The following is a 26,352-nucleotide window of genomic DNA, read 5'->3' as shown; positions in this document are numbered from 1 at the left end:
TAACCTGTCCAGTCATGTTAGAATTGTATATGTTTCTATGAGATCCCCTCTCATTCTTCTAAACTCCAGTGAATACAGGCCCAGTCGATCCAGTCTCTCTTCATATGTCAGTCCCGCCATCCCAGGAATCAGTCTGGTGAACCTTCGCTGCACTCCCTCAATAGCAAGAACGTCCTTCCTCAGATTAGGAGATCAAAACTGAACACATTATTCCAGGTGAGGCCTCACCAAGGCCCTGTACAACTGCAGTAAGACCTCCCTGCTCCTATACTAAAACCCCCCAGCTATGAAGACCATCATATCATTTGCCTTCTTCACCGCCTGCTGTACCTGCATGCCAACTTTCAATGAGTGATGTACCATGACACCCAGGTCTCGTTGCACCTCCCCTTTTCCTAATCTGCCGCCATTCAGATAATATTCTGCCTTCATGTTTTTGCCCCCAAAGTGGATAACCTCACATTTATCCACATTATACTGCATCTGTCATGCATTTGCCCACTCACCTAACCTGTCCAAGTCACCCTGCGTCCTCCTCACAGCTCACACAACCATCCAGTTTAGTGTCATCTGCAAACTTGGAGATATTACACTCAATTCCTTCATCTAAATCATTAATGTATATTGTAAAGAGCTGGGGTCCCAGCACTGAGCCCTGCGGCACTCCACTAGTCACTGCCTGCCATTCTGAAAAGGACATTTCGAGCACATGCTCAGAGACTTTTTTGTACTTGGCATTGGCCACGAAACCATACTTCGCAAACTTTTGACTGTAGAGACCCCAACCCTGAGTAAGGCCATTGCGATAGCCCAGGCGTTCATTGCCACCAGTGACAATACGAAGCAAATCTCTCAGCACACAAGTACTGCTACAAGTACTGTGAATAAAGTGATGTTGTTTTTGAATCGCAACATACAGGGCAGGTCACACATACCTGCAGCTACACGTTCGCAGATGTCTCAGAGCCCACCATCCAGGGTGATGAATGCAAGACCATTAACACCTTGTTGGCTCTGCGGGGGTGATCATCGTTTCCATTCATGCCGATTCAAAGGGTATGTTTGCAAGGCCTGTGGAACAATGGGACACCACCAGCATATGTGCAGGTGAGCTGCTAATCCTGTTAAACCTGCAAACCACCATGTTGCAGAGGAGGACAGATCCATGGAGGATCACGACAAACCAGAGCCTCAGACCAAGGAGGCAGAGGTACATGGGGTGCACACATTCACCACGAATTGTCCCCCAATAATGCTGAATGTTGAACTAAATGGACTCCCGGTGTCAATGGAGCCAGTCCATCATGGACAAAAAGACTTTCGAAAGGTTGTGGTGCAACAAGACCTCAAGGCCAGTCTTAACTCCAATTCATACGAAACTAAGAACTTACACGAAAGAACTGATTCCCGTAATCGGCAGTGCTACTGTAAACGTCTCCTACGATGGAGCGGTGCACAAGCTACCACTCTGGGTGGTACCGGGCGATGGTCCCACGCTGCTCGGCAGGAGCTGGCTGGGAAAGATACGCTGGAACTGGGACGACATCCGAGCGCTATCGCCTGCTGACGACACTTCGTGTGCCCAGGTCTTAAACAAATTTCCTTCGCTATTCAAACCAGGCATCAGGAAATTCCAAGGAGCAAAAGTGCAGATCCACCTAATTCCGGGGGCGCGACTCATCCATCACAAGGCGAGAGCTGTACCGTACAAAATGAGAGAAAGGGTAGAGATCGAGCTAGAACGGCTGCAAAGAGAGGGCATCATTTCACCGATCGAGTTCAACGAGTGGGCCAGTTCGATCGTTCCTGCCCTCAAGGGAGACGGCACCGTCAGAATCTGTGGCGACTACAAAGTAACTATCAATCGTTTCTCCCTGCAGGACCAATACCCATTACCAAAGGCCGATGACCCCTTTGCAACACTGGCGGGAGGAAAGACGTTCACGAAGCTGGATTTGACTTCAGCCTACATGACGCAGGAACTGGAGGAATCATCGAAGGGCCTCACCTGCATCAACGCACACAAAGGTCTTTTGTCAGTGCTGATTTCAAAGAATTCATGACCCGTAATGGGATCAAACATGTCACATCTGCCCCGTTTAAACCAGCGTCCAATGGTCAGACAGAGAGAGCAGTGCAAACCATCAAGCAAGGCTTGAAGAGGGTAACTGAAGGCTCACTGCAGACTCACCTATCCCGAGTCCTGCTTAGCTACCGCACGAGACCACACTCACTCACTGGGATCCCACCTGCTGAGCTGCTCATGAAAAGAGCACTTAAGACAAGGCTCTCGTTAGTTCACCCTGATCTCTATGAACAGGTAGAGAGCAGGCGGCTTCAACAAAGTACATACCATGATAGCGCAAATGTGTCACGTGAGATTGAAATCAATGATCCTGTATTTGTATTAAATTATGAACAAGGTCCTAAGTGGCTTCCCAGCACTGTCGTGGCTAAAGAGGGGAGCAGGGTGTTTCAGGTCAAACTTTCAAATGGACTCATTCACCGGAAACACTTGGACCAAATCAAACTCAGATTCACGGACTACCCTGAGCAACCCACCTTGGACCCTACCTTTTTTGATCCCCCAACATACACACCAGTGGCAACTGACACCACGGTTGCCCACAAAGCAGAACCCATCATCCACAGCAGCCCAGCAGGGCCCAACACACCAGGCAGCCCAGCAAGGCCAGCTGCACAGCAGCCCAGCGAGGGCCCAACAAATGATTCAACAACACCAGCTTTCACACCGAGACGATCAACCAGGGCAAGAAGGGCCCCAGATCAACTCACATTGTAAATAGTTACACTATTGACTTTGGGGGGGGGGAGGGACGGGTGGGGGAGAGTGCTGTTATATATGTAAACTTGTATTTACTCTATACAGCCACCAGAGGGCTCAACCCCTGGAGTCCCAAGGGATCCCACAATCCCTTGGGAGCACAGGTATTTAAGGAGGCCTCACAGGTTGGAGAGGCACTCCGGAGACCTGCAATAAAAGACTAAGGTCACACTTTACTTTGAGCTCACAGTGTTTAGTCTGACTCTTTCTCCATATTTAACAGGACTCACATTTACCTTCACTAATCTTTTACTTTTTACATACCTATAGAAGCTTTTAAATCTATTTTTGTGTCTCTTGCTAGTTTACTCTCATATTCTCTTTTCTCTATCAATTTCTTTGCTGAATTCTAAAATCCTCCCAATCTTCAGGTTTACTATTCCTTTCGGCAACATTATAAACCTCTTCCTTTAATCTAATACTGTCTTCAGCTTCTCTTGTTAGTCACGGTTGGATCTTTTTTCCCATGGGCTTTTTATTCCTTAAGGGAATGTATATTCATGGTGAATTATGATTTATTTCTTTAAATGGTTGCCATTGCTTATCTACCGTCATATATTTTATTCTTGTCTCCCAACCTACCTCATCATACTCCTGCTCCGAAGTTATACCTTCTTCGAAACTCCAGCTCATTATTATTCTTATTGGTCTGAGTGACTCCTTGACAATGACGAAAGGTTTAGATCGAGTGGATACAGAGAGAATGTTTCCACTTGTGGGGAAGAGCATAACTAGAGGCCATCAATATAAGATAGTCACCCAGAAATCCAATAGGGAATTCAGGAGAAACTTCTTTACCCAGAGAGCGGTGAGAATGTGGAACTCGCTGCCACAGGGAGGGGTTGAGGTGAATAGTATCGATGCATTTAAGGGGAGGCTGGACAAGCCAATGGGGGAGAAGGGAATAGAGGGTTATGCTGATAGATTTAGATGAGGAAAGACGGGAGGAGGCTGGAGTGGAGCATAAACGCCGGCATGGACTGGTTGGGCCGAATGGCCTGTGTCTGTGCCGTATTTCCCGTGTAATTTCAAGTTGTGTTCATTTTCTGGCTTAGCCTTTTTTTAATATAACTCACTGGGGTCTGTTTTATAATGTTTTTAAGTACATACATTGCCTGCTTCGAATTTAGTTTCCATTGGCAACCTTGTAAATGACTCCAACATGACAGGAGGGCCCCAGGCTGCACCAAATAAAAGTTTGAGGTTATTTGAGTTAGTTTGGCAGCTTTCCCGATCAAAGTTGAATTACAGTCTCCTCCATTTATGTCTGCGAAGCCCTCACGGCACAGAAATAACAGTTCCTGACCACCCATATTCTCCTTCAGAGTTTTGGTTTTTGGTGGGCTTACACTGTGCAATGACTTATTTTCATATTTATTTTACATAGCCTTAAGCGTTTGAAAATGTGAGTTGTTCCTGAACAATTTTTTCCCTCTCTGGCCTGATCATTACACTAGGAGCAGTCACCTACAATGGACGTAGTGGGTCTCAAGTGTCTCCACTCTCTTCGGACCAAGAGTGATGCCTCTGGTTTGTATCCACTGGAGTAGGTATTTCTTTAACCTGTCGTTTTCTAAAGCTCTCTTGTAGTTCAGTTGATAAAGGCAGGTGCAGAATCCAGGTTTGATTCATAAGAACATAAGAATTAGGAGCAGGAGTCAGCCATTCAGCCCCTCGAGCCTGCTCCGTCATTCAATAAGTTCATGGCCGACCTTAGACCTCAACTCCACTTTCCCGCCCAATCTCCATTTCCCTTGATTCCTCTAAAGATATTATTCCTGGTACGTACCAAAGGTGGCAGATCTCACTCATGTTAGCAGTGGGTCATGGTGCCAAAATTGAGAAGAGGAAAATCAGCCAGATCACTGATCATCTGGCAACTCTAAACAGTGTTATGATTGAAATCAAGGACCCAGAAATTGGGGTCGGAGGCTTCCTGCGTACAAACGCCTCCGACCCGAAAAAAAATCTACGAATGTACCTGGTGGTCCCAGAGGAACCTGCGATCGCGGTCGGAGGCCGAGATTCGATGCGCAGTGTACGGGGAGATGATTTCCCTGTACGTACAGAAATGCTGGAGTCACATCGGCCTGGACCACCAATCACTATCGAATATTGTCATTGATAATAATGGGAACTCCGTTTGTACGAGCTCCCATTACTATCAATGAGAAAACCTCCTAAAACACAGCACAATAAATTTAAAAAACACCTCACATATTTAAAATTAATTGAAATTAAATGTAATTAAATGTTTTAGAAAAAATATATATTTTGGGGGATATTTTTAATGAGTTTTAATAGGGTTAAAAATAAACTTACTTTAATGGACAGGGTTTTGAATATAAAAATTAATGATTAAATTTAATTTTTATATGTTTTAAACGTGTTACGATGGTAAAAGTAAGCTACATGCCTGCTTTTACCAGACGTAAAAGTTTGAAGGACATTCGCTGGGCGTGAGTTGGGCAAATAGCCCGATCTCTCCCGCTCAGATGTCCTTCTCCCGGGGATATGTAGATTTGGTCAGAAGAAATCTTGACAGATCAGAAAAGTCGGTTCTCGGTGCATGGGCACTCCATACGGACCCGGCGAGGCCGGAATTTTCGGCACAGCAACTCGCCAAGGCTTCTTCGGCAGCACCTCCCAAACCCGCGACCTCTACCACCTAGAAGGACAAGGGCAGCAGGCGCATGGGAACACCACCACCTCCACGTTCCCCTCCCAGTCACACACCATCCCGACTGGGAAATATATCGGCCGTTCCTCCATCGTCGCTGGGTCACAATCCTGGAACTCCCTCCCTAACAGCACTGTGGGAGCACCTTCACCACACGGACTGCAGCGGTTCAAGAAGGCGGCTCACCACCACCTTCTCAAGGGGCAATTTTACGAGTGATAATTTTTCAACATTCCTGTTAGAACATGTTTTTATATATATATATATATATATATATATACACTATCATCTGCAATTTATTAACACAAAATGGTCGAGTGTTTCAGGAGTATGCAGAGTTATATGGCGACTCTCCAAAACACAAACCAGCATCAGTGAAACATTCCCACCCCGGGAACCAGTGAAACATTCCCACCCCGGGAACCAGTGAAACATTCCCACCCCGGGAACCAGTGGAACATTCCCACCCCGGGAACCAGTGGAACATTCCCACCCCGGGAACCAGTGGAACATTCCCACCCCGGGAACCAGTGGAACATTCCCACCTTGGGGACCAGTGAAACATTCCCACCCTGGGGACCAGTGGAACATTCCCACTCCGGGGACCAGTGGAACATTCCCACCCCGGGGACCAGTGAAACATTCCCACCCCGGGGACCAGTGAAACATTCCCACCCCGGGGACCAGTGGAACATTCCCACCCTGGGGACCAGTGGAACATTCCCACCCCAGGGACCAGTGGAACATTCCCACCCCGGGGACCAGTGGAACATTCCCACCCCGGGGACCAGTGGAACATTCCCACCCCGGGGACCAGTGGAACATTCCCACCCCGGGGACCAGTGGAACATTCCCACCCCGGGGACCAGTGGAACATTCCCACCCCGGGGACCAGTGGAACATTCCCACCCCGGGGACCAGTGGAACATTCCCACCCCGGGGACCAGTGGAACATTCCCACCCCGGGGACCAGTGGAACATTCCCACCCCGGGGAGGAGTGAGGAGCAGCGACAGACGGCAGGTGGTGAAGAACTGCAATACTAGCAACAGGATTTCATCATGGGAAATCGGAGCAGGAGTCGGCCATTCGGCCCCTCGAGCCTGCTCCGCCATTCAATAAGATCACGGCTGATCATCGACCTCAACTCCACTTTCCCGCCCGATCCCCATATCCCTCAATTCCCGTAGACTCCAAAAATCTATCGATCTCGGCCTTGAATATACTCAACAACTGAGCCTCCCCAGCCCTCTGGGGCAGAGAATTCCAAAGATTCACCACCCTCTGAGTGAAGACATTCCTCCTCATCTCAGTCCTAAATGGCCGACCCTTTATCCTGAGACTGTAACCCCTGGTTCTAGACTCCCCAGCCCGGGGGAAACATCCTCCCTGCATCTACCCTGTCAATCCCCCTCAGAATCTTGTATGTTTCAATGAGATCACCTCTCATTCTTCTAAACTCCAGAGAGAATAGGCCCATTCTACACAATCTCTCCTCATAAGACAGCCCTCTCACCCCAGGACTCAATCTGCTGAACCTCCAGTGCACTGCCTCCAAGGCAAGTATATCCTTCCTTAGATAAAGAGACCAAAACTGTGCAATCATGGTGGAGTCTAGCAAGGGAGTGCAAGAGACAAGCCTCAAGTGTTTGCAAGTGACCTATTCTTGCCCTTTCAAGAGAATCACAAAATATATAAACCAGGCCGAGCTCTCCCAGCCCAGTTAGTTGTATCTCTCGGCCATCCCTAATCATGCTTTCCAGTGCTTCAAAACTGCAACTGATCAGGAACTCGGGAACAGCCATTTCTCACATAACTTGCCCCTATTTGTGAGGTCACTGGACCATAATTCAATGGGGCACTGCACAAAATGTCTGCTCCCATTCAATCTCTAACGACAGCTTTAATCCATAGTAAGGGACAGCTGAGACCCAGGGAGATCGAGGCACTGATAAAAGCGCGCGGGGAGTCGGAGGAGCAACACACGCCGCGGGATCGAGGCCGAAGGTAAGACAAAGAAGTAAAAAGAAATCGAAGCGTGACATCACAGCCAAGAGGGTAAGTGATTGGCTGGTTGATTGGTGAGTAGTTTTTCTTTTTTCTTGATTTTTTTTTATCAGTAAGAAACCATTGGTATTGTTGCCAAATTAAGTTAATTTAAGGGTTAAGTCATGGCAGGAGAGCCCAGACCCATGTCATGCTCCTCCTGTGCTATGTGGGAAGTCAGGGCCACTGGACTATGTCTGCACCAAGTGCATCCAGCTGCAGCTCCTGACAGACCACATTGCGGCACTGGAGCTGTGGGTGGATTCACTCTGGATCATCCGCGATGCTGAGGATGTCGTGAATGGCACGTTTAGTGAGTTGGTCACACTGCAGGTAAAGGTTACAAAAGTAGATAGGGAATGGGTGACCATCAGACATAGCAGGAGTAGGAAGGTAGTGCAAGGGTCCCCTGCGGTCATCTCCCTCCAAAACAGATTACACTGTTTTGGATACTGTTGGGGGAGATGGTCCATCAGGGAAGGCAGCAGCAGCCAAGTTCATGGCACCATGGGTGGCTCTGCTGCACAGGAGGGCAGGAAAAAGAGTGGGAGAGCGATAGTGGTAGGTGTTATGTATGAATAAAGAGTCTGACTGGATACTGTGAGCTCAAAGTAAAATGTGACCGTAGTCTTTTATTGCAGGTCTCCAGAGTGCCTCTCCAACCTATGAGGCCTCCTTAAATACCTGTGCTCCCAAGAGATTGTGCGGTCCCTTGGGACTCCAGGGGATGAGCCCTCTGGTGGCTATACAAGGCATGTGCAGGTTTACATATATAACAGTAGGGGATTCTATTATAAGGGGAACAGATAGGCGTTTCTGCAGCTGCAATTGAGACTCCAGGATGGTATGTTGCCTCCCTGTTGCAAGGGTCAAGGATGTCTCGGAGCGGCTGCAGGGCATTCTGGAGGGGGAGGGTGAACAGCCAGCTGTCGTGGTGCATATAGGTACCAACGATATAGGTAAAAAATGGGATGAGGTCCTACAAGTTGAATTTAGGGAGCTAGGAGATAATTAAAAAGTAGAACCTCAAAGGTAGTAATCTCAGGAGTGATACCAGTGCCACGTGCTAGCCAGAGTAGAAATAGCAGGATAGTTAAGATGAATACGTGGCTTGAGGAATGGTGCAAGAGGGAGGGATTTAAATTCCTGGGACATTGGAACCGGTTCTGGGGGAGGTGGGACCAGGACAAACAGGACGGTCTACACTTGGGCAGGACTGGAACCGATGTCCAAGGGGAAGTGTTTGCTAGTGCTGTTAGGGAGGGTTTAAACTAATATGGCAGGGGGATGGGAATCTACGCAGGGAGACAGAGGGAAGTAAAATGGGGGCAGAAGCAAAAGATAGAAAGGAGATAAGGAAAAGTGGAGGGCAGAGAAATCAAAGGCAAAAATCTAAAAGGGCCACATTACAACATAATTCTAAAAGGACAAAGAGTGTCAAAAAAACAAGCCTGAAGACTCTGTATCTCAATGCGAGGAATATTCGTAATAAGGTGGATGAATTGACTGTGCAGATAGCTGTTAACGGATATGAAGTAATTGGAATTACGGAGACATGGCTCCAGTGTGACCAAGGCTGGGAACTCAACATTCCAGGGGTATTCAATATTCAGGAAGGATAGACAGAAGGGAAAAGGAGATGGAGTAGCGTTGCTGGTTAAAGAGGAAATTAATGCAAGAGTAAGGAGGGACATTAGCTTGGATGATGTGGAATCGGTATGGGTGGAGCTGCGGAATACCAAAGGGCAGAAAATGCTAGTGGGAGTTGTGTACAGACCACCAAACAGTAGTAGTGAGGTTGGGGACAACATCAAACAGGAAATTAGGGATGTGTGCAATAAAGGTACAGCAGTTATCATGGGTGACTTTAATCTACATATTGATTGGGCTAACCAAACTGGTAGCAATACGGTGGAGGAGGATTTCCTGGAGTGTATAAGGGATGGTTTTCTAGACCAATATGTCGAGGAACCAATTAGAGAGCTAGCCATCCTAGACTGGGTATTGTGAAATGAGAGAGGATTACTTAGCAATCTTGTGCGAGGCCCTTTGGAGAAGAGTGACCATAATATGGTAGAATTCTTCATTAAGATGGAGAGTAAGACATTTAATTCAGAGACTGAGGTCCTGAGCTTAAAGAAAGGTAACTTCGATGGTATGAGTCATGAATTGGCTAGAATAGACTGGAGAATGATACTTAAAGGGTTGACGGTGGATAGGCAATGGCAAACATTTAAAGATCACATGGATGAACTTCAACAATTGTACATCCCTGTCTGGAGTAAAAATAAAACGGGGAAGGTGGGCTCAACCATGGCAAACAAGGGAAATTAGGGAAAGTGTTAAATCCAAGGAAGAGGCATATAAATTGGCCAGAAAAAGCAGCAAACCTGAGGACTGGGAGAAATTTAGAATTCAGCTGAGGAGGACAAAGGGTTCAATTAAGAGGGGGAAAATAGAGTATGAGAGTAAGCTTGCAGGGAACATAAAAACTGACCGCAAAAGCATCTATAGATATGTGAAGAGAAAAACATTAGAGAAGACAAATGTAAACCCACTTTTTATAAAAGGAGGGAAGAGACAAAGCAGGGAATTATAGACTGGTTAGCCTGACATCAGTAGTGGGGAAAATGTTGGAATCGATCATTAAGGATGTAATAGCAGCGCATTTGGAGAGCAGTGACAGGATCGGTCCAAGTCAGCATGGATTTATGAAAGGGAAATCATGTTTGACAAATCTTCTAGAATTTTTGGAGGATGTAACTAGTAGAGTGGACAAGGGAGAACCAGTGGATGTGGTTTATTTGGACTTTCAAAAGGCTTTTCACAAGATCCCACACAAGAGATTAGTGTGCAAAATTAAAGCAGATGGTATTGGGGGTAATGTATTGATGTGGATAGAGAATTGGTTGGCAGACAGGAAGCAAAGAGTAGGAATAAACGGGTCCTTTTTAGAATGGCAGGCAGTGACTAGTGGGGTATTGCAAGGTTCAGTGTTGGGACCCCAGCTATTTACAATATACATCAATGATTTAGATGAAGGAATTGAGTGTACTATCTCCAAGTTTGCAGATGACACTAAGCTGGGTGGTGGTGTGAGCTGTGAGGAGGATGCTAAGAGGCTGCAGGGTGACTTGGACAGGTTAGGTGAGTGGGCAAATGCATGGCAGATGTAGTATAATATGGATAAATGTGAGGTTATCCACTTTGGTGGCAAAAACAGGAAGGCAGAATATTATCTGAATGGTGACAGATTAGGAAAAGGTGAGGCCAATTCACTAAATATATTCAAAAGGGAGTTAGATGAAGTCCTTACTACTAGGGGGATCAAGGGGTATGGCGAGAAATCAGGAAGGGGGTACTGAAGTTGCATGTTCAGCCATGAACTCATTGAATGGCGGTGCAGGCTAGAAGGGCTGAATGGCCTACTCCTGCACCTATTTTCTATGTTTCTATGAGGCCTGGGTGTCATGGTACATCAGTCATTGAAGGTTGGCATGCAGGTACAGCAGGCGGTGAAGAAGGCAAATGGTATGTTGGCCTTCATAGCAAGAGGATTTGAGTATTGGAGCAGGGAGGTCTTACTGCAGTTGTACAGGGCCTTGGTGAGGCCACATCTTGAATATTGTGTTCAGTTTTGGTCTCCTAATCTGAGGAAGGACGTTCTTGCTATTGTGGGAGTGCAGCAAAGGTTCACCAGACTGATTCCCGGGATGGCAGGACTGACATATGAGGAAAGACTGGATCGACTAAGCTTATATTCACTGGAATTTAGAAGAATGAGAGGGGATCTCATAGAATCATATAAAATTCTGACGAGACTAGACAGGTTAGATGCAGGAAGAATGTTCCCGAGGTTGGGGAAGTCCAGAACCAGGGGTCACAGTCTGAGGATAAGGGGTAAGCCATTTAGGACCGAGATGAGGAAAAACTTCTTCACTCAGAGAGTGGTGAACCTGTGGAATTCTCTACCACAGAAAGTTGTTGAGGCCAGTTCATTAGATATATTCAAAAGGGGGTTAGATGTGGCCCTTACGGCTAAAGGGATGAAGGGTTATGGAGAGAAAACAGGAATGGGGTACTGAAGGTGCATGATCAGCCATGATCATATTGAATTGTGGTGCAGGCTCGAAGGGCTGAATGGCCTACTCCTGCATCTATGTTTCTATGTTTCTATGTAAGTGTGCTGAACACTCGCTTTAAGACAACTTAGTAAAATGGATTTCTCTTTCAGTGCAGCATCTCTTCATGTCTGTAATGCACTTATGAATGATTCCCGAAGCAATGTTTTGTACTCAATCTGTAGTGAACTTGGTCCTTTATTTGTAACTCCAGAGTGAGGCATAAGCATGGTGGGCAGCCTTTTATACTGGGCCCTGCACACCTATGCAGGTGACCCTCAGGTCTCCCACCGCAGTGCCCTCTGGTGGACAGCCTCTGCCACAGGGGCAGGAAACCCCGGTCTCCACCAGCTGCGCCATTTCGTGGTGCCAACATGGTGTATACACAGTGTAAACCTTGATAGTACATCAGGTAACAAGTCTCCATCTTATGCAACTATACAGTGACTACACAGAGAGTATATTTATAGTCTGCATATATAACAGCGTTGGCTGGAAGCAGAGCATACAATTAGCTGTGAAGCATGAGACACGTTGTTCTGCGTTATTTTCTCTTCTTCTGAGGCAGTTCCCCAGTGTTGAGGATGACTTGCTCCCACACTAACACCAGTTCTCAGGTGACTGATGAGTCCAATGTGGGACCTACAGTCTCTGTCACAGGTGGGGCAGACGGTGGTTGGAGGGACGGGTGGGTGGGGGGCTTGGGTTGCCGTGCGCTCCTTCCACTGTTTGTACTTGACTTCCGCGTGCTCCCGGCGAAGGGACTCAAGGTGTTCGGGGACTTCCCGGATGCTTCCCTTCCACTTTGAGCAGGCTTGGGCCAGGGATTCCCAGGAGTCGGTGGGGATGCTCCACCTCACAGTTAACAAGCTCCCCGCTGGAGTGGAACAAAACTACAGAACCAGTGGGAACCTGTTCAACCTTCGCTGTCTTCAGGCCAGGTCCAAGACCACCTCTGTCGTCGAGCTACAGTACGCGGACAATATCTGCGTCTATACACACTCAGAGGCTGAACTCCAGGACATAGTCGACGTATTTACCAAGGCGTATGAAAGCATGGGCCTTACACTAAACATCAGTTAGACAAAGGTCCTTCACCAGCCTGTCCTCGCTGCACAGCACTGCCCCCCAGACATCAAGATCCACGGCGCGGCCCTGGACAACGTGGATCACTTCCCTTATGTCGGGTGCCTCCTATCAACAAGTGCAGGCATTGACGACGAGATCCAACACCGCCTCCACTGCGCCAGTGCAGCCTTCGGCCGCCTGAGGAAAAGAGTGTTTGAAGACCGGGCCCTCAAAACTGTCACCAAGCTCATGGTCTACAGGACTGTAGTAATACCCGCCCTCCTGTATGGATCAGAGACATGGACCATGGTACAGTAGATACCTCAAGTCGCTGGAGAAATGCCACCAACGATGTCTCCGCAAAATCCTACAAATCCCCTGAGGGGACAGACGCACCAACATTAGCGTCCTCGTCCAGGCCAACCTCCCCAGCATTGAAGCACTGACCACACTTGATCAGCTCCGCTGGGCAGGCCACATAGTTCGCATGCCAGACACGAGACTCCCAAACCAAGCACTCTACTCAGACCTCGTCCATGGCAAACAAGCCAAAGGTGGGCAGAGGAAACTTTACAAGGACACCCTCAAAGCCTCCCTGATAAAGTGCGACATCCCCACTGACACCTGGGAGTCCATGGCCAAAGACCGCCCTAAGTGGAGGAAGTGCATCCGGGAGGGTGCTGAGTTTTTCGAGTCTCGTCGCCGAGAGCATGCAGAAACCAAGCGCAGGCAGCGCAAGGAGCGTGCAGCAAACCAGACTCCCCACCCACCCTTTCCTTCAACCACTGTCTGTCCCACCTGTGACAGAGACTGTGGGTCTCGTATTAGACTGTTCAGTCACCTGAGAACTCACTTTTAAAGTGGAAGCAAGTCTTCCTCGATTCCGAGGGACTGCCTATGATGATGATGACCGCAAGGTTCAGTGCTGGGACCCCAGCTATTTACACTATATATTAATGATTTAGACGAAGGAATTGAATGTAATATCTCTAAGTTTTCAGATGACACTAAGCTGGGTGGCAGTGCGAGCTGCGAGGAGGATGCTATGAGGCTGCAGAGCGACTTGGATAGGTTAGGTGAGTGGGCAAATGCATGGCAAATGAAGTATAATGTGGATAAATGTGAGGTTATCCACTTTGGTGGCAAAAACAGGAAGGCAGGTTATTATTTGAATAGTGACAAATTAGTAAAAGGGGAGGTGCAACAAGACCTGGGTGTCATGGTACATCAGTCATTGAAGGTAGGCATGCAGGTACAGCAGGCAGTTAAGAAAACAAATGGCATGTTGGCCTTCATAGCGAGGGGATTTGAGTACAGGAGCAGGGAGGTCTTACTGCAGTTTCAGGGCCTCACCTGGAATATTGTGTTCAGTTTTGGTCTCCTAATCTAAGGAAGGACATTCTTGCTATTGAGGGAGTGCAGCAAAGATTCACCAGACTAATTCCCGGGATGGCAGGACTGACATATGAAGAAAGACTGGATCGATTGGGCTTATATTCACTGGAATTTAAAAGAATGAGAGGGGATCTCATAAAAGCATATAAAATTCAGACAGGACTGGACAGGTTAGATGCAGGAAGAATGTTCCTGATGTTGGGGAAGTCCAGAACCAGGGGACACAGTCTAAGGATAAGGGGTAAGCCATATAGGACCGAGATAAGGAGAAACTTCTTCACTCAGAGAGTGGTGAATCTGTGGAATTCTCTACCACAGAACGTTGTTGAGTCCAATTCATTGGATATATTCTAAAGGGAGTTATATGTGGCCCTTACGGCTAAAGGGATCGTGGGTATGGAGAGAAGGCAGGAATGGGGTACTGAGAGAATGATCAGCCATGATCATATTGAATGGTGGTCCAGGCTCGAAGGGCCGAATGGCCTGCTCCTGCACCTATTTTCGATGTTTCTATGTTTCTATGATGCTTCAAGTGTAGAGGCTCAAAGCAGCTCTGTACATGGAAATACAAAGCTCCAAACTGCCGAAATCAGTCAGCCACTGACACTTTGCTGAAACACATGTTCAGAAAGGTTGAATTCTACTTACTCTGCAGTCAGTCTTGCCAGTGTAAATGCATCTATAAATCCTGTTTGCAATTTCATTCAGTTCAAAGCCTCAGTTACTGACTCCAGGACTTAATCTCGCACTCTATAAATCAATAGCCCAGGGAGTTGGATTGAATCCTAAATCATGTTATTTTACTAAGTTCTCTTGCACCCAGGGACTGCGACATTACAACATTGCATCGTTCTTGCAAAGTGACACAAAATAAATAAGTTGAATGCATCAGCAAAATAAATTGAAAGTGCTGTGACGTGTTTGAAGTTCTAACTCAGTCACCTGATACTCGGACTCAAGCTGAGTAATCTGCTGCCAATGTTTCCAGTCTTTTTAACACAAAACGTAGAAAGGGGAAGAGTCAATTTTCAGAGCTAGTCACTCAAAGAAAACTCAAAGATACGAAGATCCAAGAGCTTTTGTGGTAGATGTGACTCACCAGTCAACAGGCCTGAATTTCACCTCAGCGATATTCCCAACTGGTCCCTGTTTAAAATTATTTATTGATTCCCAAGATGTGGGCAGGTTTGTAGAGCTGTTGAGTTGGGAGTGGCTTAGTCAGTCACGTGATGTTCATCATACTCAATAAAACCCCGGCCAGTTGGGTTCGGGGGATCCACGATGGGGCAGGTGGTTGTGAGCCTGGTGGATGAACTGATAATGTGTCATGTGATTGTTAACCTTTTGCTCGCAATGTGTTGCTATGAATTCTTCAGCAAAGGACCCATGAAGCAAATATATTACAGCTGACATCGCTGGAATTTATTGCCCATCCCTAATTGGCCCTTGAGAAGGTGGTGGTGAGCCGCCTTCTTGAACCGCTGCAGTCCGTGTGGTGAAGGTGCTCCCACAGTGCTGTTAGGGAGGGAGTTCCAGGATTGTGACCCAGCGACGATGAAGGAACGGCCGATATATTTCCCAGTCAGGGTGGTGTGTGACTGGGAGGGGAACGTGGAGGTGGTGGTGTTCCCATGCGCCTGCTGCCCTTGTCCTTCGAGGTGGTAGAGGTCGCGGGTTTGGGAGGTGCTGCCGAAGAAGCCTTGGCGAGTTGCTGCAGTGCATCTTGTAGATGGTGCACACTGCAGCCACGGTGCGCCGGTGGTGGAGGGAGTGAATGTTGAAGGTGAACTCGTACTGCTGCGTGAGTCTTGCCAGATCTCAGCTGACCTGCTAAATGCAGCGCCTCAGAAGGTGGAAAGGCAGATTGACATGGAGAGGTTTCATCCAGAAGTTGCACTTCCTTTTGGCCAACCAGAAAGTCCAAGGATAGCAACTGCAATGTATTTGCTTCTTGGCTTCTTGCTTCAGAATTCATAGCAACACATTGCTATTAAGAACTAGTTGGTTTATTAACAAAGGTTTAACAATCACACTACACATTACCAGTTCATCCACCAGGCTCACAACTGCATACCTCATTGTGGATGAGTGAGACCCAAATGGCTGGGGTTTTATTGAGTCTTGTGAACATCACGTTATTGACTAAGCCACTCACAATGGAATGTTGGCCTTTATTGCAAGGGGGATGGAGTATAAAAGCAGGGAAGTCCTGCTACAACTGTACAGGGTATTGGTGAGGCCACACCTCGAGTACTGTGTACAGTTTTGACCTCTGTATTTAACGAAGGATATACCTGCATTGGAGGCTGTTCAGAGAAGGTTCACTAGGTTCAGTCCAGAGATGAGGGAGTTGATTTATGAAGATAGGTTGAGTAGGTTGGGCCTATACACATTGGAATTCAGAAGAATGAGAGGTGATCTTATCGAAACATATAAGATAATGAGGGGGCTCAACAAGGTGGGTGCAGAGAGAATGTTTCCACTCATAGGGGAAACTAAAACTAGGTGACCATGGGCTAGAACCTTCACTTTTTTTGCCTGATTAACGCCTACTTAACGCCAATTTTACCGCTGAAATGACGTATAACCCCCAGATATCGCCCATTTTGACACAAAATGGAAACTGGCAGGCATTTTTCAGAAACTTATCGCCGAGCGTTACTTTCCTCATGGGCTTCACTGAGAAAAGATATTACTGCCCGCCTACTTTTTTGGGGCGGAATTAGCAGAATGGGCGAATTAAACGCCCATAATATCGGCCAGCGTTAATTTCCGCACGGCTTTAACGCCGCGATTCAATGTTAACACCCGCCCACTGTTTTTTGTTGTAAAGAGCATATTTACCCAAACTAGTGGCCATGGAGATCGCCCATCGTTAATGTCACCACTTCGCACACATAGCACCCACAATATCGTTCGCCCAAAAAACCGCCCACAAAAAGTGGAACTAACCGGAACGAATCACAGCGTTATGGACGCCATATTGTAGATCACATGTTGTAGATCACATGTTGTAGATCACATGTCGCGGCCTTTAAAAGGCCGCTGTGCTTCACCCTCGGGGGAGTTCGGATATACTCTGCAGGTCGTTGGAGTTGATGTGAACATCTGTAAAAACATCTTGACCACACTGTGACCGATTGTAATTGAAGAGGTGTGTTCATCGGGACATTCCTTGTTTGTGAGCAATCTGTGGTAAACAGAGAGCTACTGCAATGGGGCCTGTCCTTTCTCATCCTCTCTTGGTGACCAAATACATGTAGCAGACTCGACATCGCCGAAGGAACGCTCCACTGCATTATGTGCCCAGTGTACGAAGTGACAGACAGATGAGGAGGACCAGACGTTACACCCCCCGCAGGTACAAGGAGAAGCATTCTTACCTCGACTTGCCCGACACCACCTGCCTTCGGAGACTGCGCTTCCACAAAGAGGTTATCACTGAGGTATGCCAGCTGATAAGGACAGACCTGCAGCCTGCCAGCACCATCAGCACTGCACTGTCCGTCCAGGTCAAAGTCACCACAGCACTGTCGTTTTACTATTGTTCAACACCTCGGGTTCTTTTCAGGCCACAGCTGCCGACATTTGCGGACTGTCTCAGCATGTCATACATCGCTGCATTATACAGGTCACTGAAGCCCTGTACCCACGCAGGAGGGACTTGATCAGCTTCCCTATGATCAGGGAGGCACAGAGTGAGAGGGCTCTAGGATTTTCCAGAATTGCAAACTTCCCCAAGGTGCAGGGAGCAATAGACTGTACGCACATCGTGATGCGGGCACCTTTTCAGGATGCAGAGGTTTTCAGGAACCACGAGGGATTCCACTCCCTGAATGTCCAGCTGGTTGTCGACCACCAGCAAATTATACTGGCAGTGAATGCTCAATTTCTGGGCAGCATCCATGATGCTCACATCCTGCGTGAGAGCACTGTATCAGACTTGTTTAACAATCAGCCACAAGGTCAATGCTGGATGCTTGGTGACAAGGGATATGGCCTCGCCACCTGGCTGATGACCCCCCTGCGTGACACCCATACAGGGGCCGAGAGGCGATACAACGAGAGCCACAGAGCAACTCGCAATATCGTGGAGAAAACCATTGGAGTGCTGAAGCAGTGCTTCAGATGCCTGGACCACTCAGGAGACGAGTTTCAATACCGCCCTGAGCAAGTAGCTCAATTCGTGGTGGTGTGCTCCATGCTGCACAACTTGGCTATCAGGAGGGGACAAGAATTGTCTGGTGAGTCTGACAGTCCACCTCACCAGAGAGAGGATGAGGAGGCGGACGCTGACATCGGCCCAATCAGGCCGACGCTGAAGCCATGCCCCCGCCCCCCTGTAGACCACATGAAAGGGCCCATGGTGGCATGATCGCTGCAAGAGCCTTATGTCAGGAGCTCATCGATGATCGCTTTGCCTGAAAGAATGTTGATGTTATTTACAAGGCTGACACACTGCTGGGTGTGCAGGTCATACATCAATGGTGGGCATCATCTTGGTGACAGTTAAAGTTTACATTGATTAAAGTGAAGTGTGATTATACCCTTTGATATTAAGGAATCACCAGCGTGTAATGGTGCAGCTATCTGAGCCAACAAGGTTTTTATTTAACAAGGTTTTTGTTACGTTCAGAATAAATCTACAAGGCTGCATGCCCCTGGGTACACAGGTGACCCTTAAGCCTCCCACAGGTGTGCCCCCTAGTGGCAAGTCTTACATATTGGTGAGGTTTACATACATACATAACATCATTCCCTCCCCCCGCTAAAATCTTATGTACAAGTTATTTGCAAGTCGAGGCAATCTGGTGCCCTGCGTCCCCGGGTCGATCGCCTGAGTTGAAGTCCTGGCATGGTGGGTTCATCCTCGTAGTGGACAGTGAGGTCGAGTGTGTTAGTGGGTCGCTGGGTCCTTTCACAGTGGTTCCTGGTTATCTGTAGTTCACAGTTTGGTCTGGTCCAAATGCTTTCTGCAGTTGCACATTACATGGTTTCACAACAAACGGTCCATTTTCATCACAAACACTCCATTCCCCTCTTTGGCTAATACAGTGCTAGCAGCCCTGGGGCCCTGAACATGGTCTACATAATTTATTCTGATGTTGTGTGGAGGAGCCGTACGATCATGGTTCATTCTCTGCGGATAGCATACGGAAGGCTCGGTTCTGAGTCATTCTGTCTGGTGACTGCGTAACACCCGGGATAGCCGGGTCTGTAGGGAGTCTACTGTGACACGTGTGGTGCTTGGCTTTATGATTTGGGCTATCTGCTCTGGACTATTGTCACTGGCCCTAAGGTCTGGCAAGCCAAGGATGGCCGATATGGCCTTGAGACTTTCAGTGGTGGCGGGAGACCACATGGTCCCCGTGGATCCTGGGCCATGGTATGGAGGCCCCGGACCACCGACTGTGTGTAGCCACCCTGCCTTTCTTTGCAACGTTGCAGGGTTGCCCTGGGATGGGCCTTTCGTCTTTGCGACGGATAAGCTGCAACATCCCGTCTAGCGGTTCGCCATTAGCAGGCGGTAACGTGGGATCCTGGCTGGTCCAGGTCCTAAACTGGGGAGCCGTTACAGTTGACCCCTCGCTTTCTAGCACTTCCACGTCAATGAGTGGGTCTGCAGGCTGTGCTGTTCCCACCCCAGTGGTGGGCAATGGTAGCCAACTGAGGGCATTAGTGTTGTTCTCAGTGCCTGGCCCGTGGCGGATCATGTTACAGTGCACAGACTGTGTTAGACATATTCAAAACAACACATCGATTATGGAGCCTCTGCTCTCCCAAACCTGTGGGATGGGCAGCTTGTCTGACTCGAGCAAATGTTGAGACACTCTTTGGTGCCGTGAACCCAAGCTAATGCTTGGTTAACTTATTGGATACATGTACAACGGTTGGGCTCGCCCGTTACTTTGGCTTGCTGCACAACACTCCCGACCCCGTGTGGTAACACATCACTTGCTACGAATACTTTGTCAGATACATATACGACCGGTTGGGGCTCGCCCGCTACTTTGGCTTGTTGTAAGGTCCCCCCTGACCCCATATGGTAATACATCATTGGCCTTGAAAGAACGCTCACATGGGTTACATAGTGCAAACAACTTATTGCAACGTAGTGGGTTCCTGGCCTTCACAGCGGCCGCCCCTTTACCTTTGCACCAAATCCAGTCATCTTCCATGCTGGGCAACACATGCCTCTGTTTCGTTGTGGTGACATCCGGTGGTTCCGTGGTCTGGACGTACTTTTGTCCCGTGGTCTGGATGCACTCTCGTCCGTGTCCGTGATGCCAACTGCCACGATCTTCCTCCCCAGGGATTTTGCCTCTGGCATCGGGAAGACGCATTCGGATCGTTTCAGCCGGAGTCCCACTCTGCTTGGTCGACCTGGAGCCTCTTCCATTGTCGCGAAGAGGTCGTCGGCTTTGGGTGAAACAATTCACAGTGGTAAATCATGCACCACTCCCTCATGGGATACTCTTATGTCCTCACTACCAATAACTGGTATCAGTTCCTTGGTGTAGGTGTGCAGCTTTACCTGAATCGGGATCAGCTCGGGTCGCTTGGCTTCATCGCCCCACAGCCTCTCGAATGCCTTCTGGCTCATAACTGATAGACACGAGGGCAAATCAAATTCCATGGAGATTGGAGTGCCGTTGAGATCAACTTTTAACATTATCAGAGGCTTTTGGTGGTGAAGGTGTGTATCTAAGGATAAGGGGGAAGCCATTTAGGACCGAGATGAGGAGGAATTTCTTCACCCAGAGTGTGGTGAACCTGTGGAATTCTCTACCACAGAAAGTTGTTGAGGCCAATTCACTAAATATATTCAAAAAGGAGTTAGATGAAGTCCTTACTACTAGGGGAATCAAGGGGTATGGTGAGAAAGCAGGAATGGGGTACTGAAGTTGCATGTTCAGCCATGAACTCATTGAATGGCGGTGCAGGCTAGAAGGGCCGAATGGCCTACTCCTGCACCTATTTTCTATGTTTCCATGTTTCTATCCTCAGCTTGAGTTGCCTCTCCTGCTCGTTCATCGTGATCCTCGCTGGATCGGTCGTCCTCTCCTGACTCTGCCACGTGGTGAGTCACAGGTTGTTTGCACTTTCGCTGGAGGTGCCCCATTGTTCCACAGCCCTTGCTCACATAGGGCTTGAATCGACATTGATGAGTTCTATGGCTGCCCCCGCAGCACCAACATGGCGTTAATGAATACGCATTCACGCCCCACGGCGGACTCTGAGTCACTCTGGGCCTAGGTCTGGCCTCTGCAGTCGTGTGGGCCCTGCCCTGTGCCGTTCTGCATGCTGCAAACATTATTTTATGCACAGTACTTGCCGGTGAGCTTCGATTCTGTGAAGATATCTGTTTCGTGTTATCACTCGTGGATATGAAGGCTTGAGCTATCGTGAGGGCCTTGCCCAGATCTAGGGATTCGGCAGACAGCAGTTTGCAAAGAATGACCTCATGGCCGATTCCAAGCAAGAAAAAGTCCCGCATCATTTCCCCCAAAGATCCTGCAAAGTCGCACTGTCCCGCAAGGCGTCTTAGGTCAGCGAGATAGCTCGCCACGTTCTGGCGCTCGGAGCGATGGTGCGTGTAAAAGCGATACCTGGCTATTAAGATGCTCTCCTTCCGCTTGAAGTGTTCCCACACCAGCGTACACAGCTCTGTGTAAGTCTTGTCCATTGGTTTGTCCGGTGCCAGCAGATTTTTGAGGAGGCCATAAATTGAAGACCCACATACGGTGAGGAGAATCGCCCTGCGCTCGATCGCCGTCTCAGCCTTGTCCAGTTCGTTGGCCACAAAGTACTGGTCAAGGCGCTCAATGAAGGCTTCCCAATCATCACCCTCAACAAATCTCTCAAGAATACCAACGGCAGCCATTACCGCGTGAAAGTTCGTGATCCGTTACTCGTCGCCAATTTGTTATGTTCAGAATAAATCCTCAAGACTGTATTGTAAGCTCAAACTGTTGTGACCTTGGTCTCTTTATTCAGACTCCAGAGTGAGGAAGCAGCATGGTGAATCACCTTTTATACCTGCTTGCCCCAGGGTACACAGGTGACCCTTAGGTCTCCCACAGGTGTGCCCCCTAGTGGCAAGTCTTACATATTGGTGAGGTTTACATACATATATAACAGTTTTTAATATGTCTGTAATGTACTTATGAATGACTCCACGAGGCAATGTGTTGTACTCAAACTGTAGTGACCTTGGGCCTTTATTCCAAACTCCAGAGTGAGGCACAAGCATGGTGGCTGTCCTTTTATACTGGGCACGGCCACCAGGGCAGGAAACCGCGGTCTCCACCAGTTGCACCCTCTAGTGGTGCCAGCATGTATATACACAGTGTAAACCTTATTGATAGTACATCAGGTAAACAAGTCTCCACACAGTGACTCCACAGAGAGTATATCTATGGTCTGCATATACACCATCACTCTCCCCCAAGTCCTTTGTGCCACTGACCTTTGCACTATGTGCTCTGGCTTAGCTCTCCCCAGACTTAAGTGCCAATAGCCCTTGCACCTTGGCTGTGCTTTGGTTTGGCTCTCTCCCTGTTAACCTCCAAGTCCTTTTGCCACAACGTTGGGTAGTGGTTACCAGATTGGATGGTTTGATGATGCAGTGGAGGTTCCAATGGGTTCTGGGTGTTGAGTTCATGTGTGTGTCCATGGTTACATACATTTATTTCTCCCCCCCCACCACCCACAGCGAGATCGTGCAGCTGGCCCGTTACATTAACATACAGGATCGGACACAGTGCAAGTACAAGGAAAGGAAGAAAAACATTTTTTTTTAACAGTTTGTAGCGTGACACCTTGGTTCAGTGACTTACATTCGTTACGTTTTACGGTCGTGCGCCAGGATTGGGTAGATTCCATTCATGGTTCAATCATGGTCAGTACTGAGGTAGCTCCAGAGCAACTGGACGGAATCCTAGTCGTCTGATGACGGCGCTGCACCCTCTGCTAGCGGGGTGGACTTGGTTCGCTCACCTTGCCGGGACTCAGGGCCTTTGCCGTTGCCTAGTGGTGGACAGAGCCACAGATGTGTGTGGCCTCCCTGTCCTCCTTTGAGAGCTGCAGAGTCTTCTGCCTGCTCTCTAACGGTGTTGGGAACCTGGCTGTTCCAGGTCCCGTTTGGGGAACTCGTTGGTTCTGACCTTTTGCTCCCGGACATGGCCGAGGTAGCGACCGGGTCTGGGGGCTGCACCGTCTCCACCCGGGTGGTGGGCAACGGTGGCCGACTGCGAGTATTGGCGCCGTTTTCGTTTCTGGGTCCATGGCGAATAGTGCCATCGGATGCCTGCAGCGTGGGATAGACCTGGGGCAGGGTATCAGGATCAGTGCCTTTACTCTCCCGAAACTACTCGTTTGCTACTTTTGGGGACATTCTATTCCCGACATCTCGCAACCAACATTTTGTTCTTTACATTAGGAATAGTACCGAGAATTTGTAACAACATTTTGTTCACAATCTTAATTGGTTCGTTACATTGATTGCCACGCATACAATGTCCCTTTAAGTTCAGTTGGTTGCAGGTCTCCTTTAAGAGAACCCTGCTGGCTTTACCCCAATCAAATCCTTTGTTAGACACCACGTGTTGGTCCCTCAGCGTTGTACCTCGTGGTATTGCCGCGGCCATCTTTTTTTTCAGCCACGCTTGCCTCTGTCCTCGAGGTCGACTGCCTTGATCCTTCTCTCCCGCGATTCTGCCACAAAAGCTGGAAGAGTGCCTGTGAGTTTGATCTTTCTCCCCAGGAGTCCTGCTACTGGAGCCGGGAAGGTACTTTTAGGTCGTCCCAATCGGATCATTGCCACGCAGTCGTGATGGACAGTCTGTGCCTCAGGTGCTGCGCTGGTCTGTTCTCTGGTGCCTGGTCCAAGTGAAGGTGAGGTTTTGCTCTGCCTCTGAACATGGGGGACATCGATTGCTGGAGTGAAGAGGTCTTCCCATTTCCACTGGATCTTCCCCATCCACCTTCGTCTGAGTAGCGTTGGACCATCACCTGCAACAATCCACAGAGGTAACTTGTGCACCACGCCATTATGGATTACACTTACATCCGCACTACCAAGGACTGGGATCAGCAGTGTAGGTGTGCAACGTTTCCTGCACTGGAACCAGCTCGGGTCGTTTTTCGTTCCATTGCCTCTCAAAGGCATCCTGGCTCATCACTGACTGGCTCGCTCCCAGAAAGATTGGAACACCATTTATCTCGACTTCCATCTTCACTGGAGGACAATCGGTGGTGCAGGTATACACTCCATACACTTCTTCTTGGGGCTTGAGCTGCCTCTCTGGCCAAATCATCATACTCCCCGCTGGATTCAAAGTCACCTACCAACTCCTCTGCTAGAAGGTGAGTCGTAGTTTTTTTACACATGCACTGGAGGTGGCCCTTCGTGTTACAGGCTTTGCATACGTACTCAGCAAACCGACACTGGTGAGCCCGATGGTTTCCTTCACAACGCCAGCATGGTGCTACTTGATTAGCACCCCTCGGCGGCCTCTGAGTTCTGGAACCCTGAGGTCTGTGCTCTCTGCCCTGGGCAGAGCCACGTTCTACAGTCTTACCTGTGAAAGGCACCATTCTGTGTACAGTACTTGCCGGGTTTGAGTCCACAGGATGAATAATTTGTTTGGTGCTACAGGTCGAGGTCATGAACACCTGACTGATGCTGATGGCCTTCTGCAGGTTGACTGTGGTGTTGGCAGATAATAGCTTGTGAAGGAGGCCCTCGTGGCCAATTCCTATAACGAAGATGTCTCACAATGCTTCGTTGAGATGTGTGCCAATATCACATGGTTCCGCAAGTCTCCTGAGGTCGGCAGCATATTTTACAATCTCCTGGCCCTCAGGTCTGCGGTGAGTGTAGAATCTGTGCCTGGCCGTGAGGTTGCTCTCTTTTGGTTTTAGTTGGTCGCGAATTAGTTCAGTCAGCTCATCGTATATCTTATCCTTGGCCTCCGTGGGTGCCAGCAAGTCGCTGACGAGGCGGTAGACCTCGGGCCCACAACTGGTCAGCAGTATAGCCTTACGCTTCTCCGCCAATGTGTCCATCTCCCCTGCCAGGTCGTTTGCCATGAAATATTGCTCGAGCCTTTCCGTGAAGGCATTCCAATCATCACCCTCTGCGAAGTCTTTTCGTGTGCCAAAATTGGCCATAATCACGTAAAAGTCCTTATTCTCATCGCCAGTTATTACGTCTGAATGACTCCACGAGTCAACGTGTTGTACTCAAACTGTAGTGACCTTGGTCCTTTATCCGTAACTCCAGAGTGAGGCACAAGCATGGTGGGCAGCCTTTTATACTGGGCCCTGCCACCAGGGCAGGAAACCCCCGGTCTCCACCAGTTGCACCCTCTAGTGGTGCCAGCATGTATATGCACAGTGTAAACCTTATTGAACATAAGAACATAAGAACATAAGAATTCGGAACAGGAGTAGGCCATCTAGCCCCTTGAGCCTGCTCCGCTATTCAACAAGATCATGGCTGATCTGGCCGTGGACTCAGCTCCACTTACCCGCCCGCTCCCCGTAACCCTTAATTCCCTAATTGAATAAAAATCTATCAACCTGTGATTTGAATACATTTAATGAGCTAGCCTCAACTGCTTCCTTGGGCAGAGAATTCCACAGATTCACAACCCTCTTGGAGAAGAAATTCCTTCTCAACTCGGTTTTAAATTGGCTTCCCCGTATTTTGAGGCTGTGCCCCCTAGTTCTAGTCTCCCCGACCAGTGAAAACAACCTCTCTGCCTCTATCTTGTCTATCCCTTTCATTATTTTTAATGTTTCTATAAGATCACCTCTCATCCTTCTGAACTCCAACGAGTAAAGAACCAGTCTACTCAATCTATCATCATAAGGTAACACCCTCATCTCCGGAATCAGCCGAGTGAAGCGACTCTGTACCCCCTCCAAAGCCAGTGTATCCTTCCTTAAGAAAGGTGACCAAAACTGCACGCAGTACTCCAGGTGCGGCCTCACCAATACCCTGTACAGTTGCAGCAGGACCTCCCTGCTTTTGTACTCCATCCCTCTCGCAATGAAGGCCAACATTCCATTCGCCTTCCTGATTACCTGCTGCACCTGCAAACTAACTTTTTGGGATTCATGCACAAGGACCCCCAGGTCCCTCTGCACCGCAGCATGTTGTAATTTCTCCCCATTCAAATAATATTCCCT

This window comes from Pristiophorus japonicus, chromosome 14 (genome assembly GCF_044704955.1).
Source record: "Pristiophorus japonicus isolate sPriJap1 chromosome 14, sPriJap1.hap1, whole genome shotgun sequence".
In the NCBI taxonomy this organism is placed as follows: domain Eukaryota; kingdom Metazoa; phylum Chordata; class Chondrichthyes; family Pristiophoridae; genus Pristiophorus; species Pristiophorus japonicus.
Note: the sequence above shows the minus strand (reverse complement) of the source record.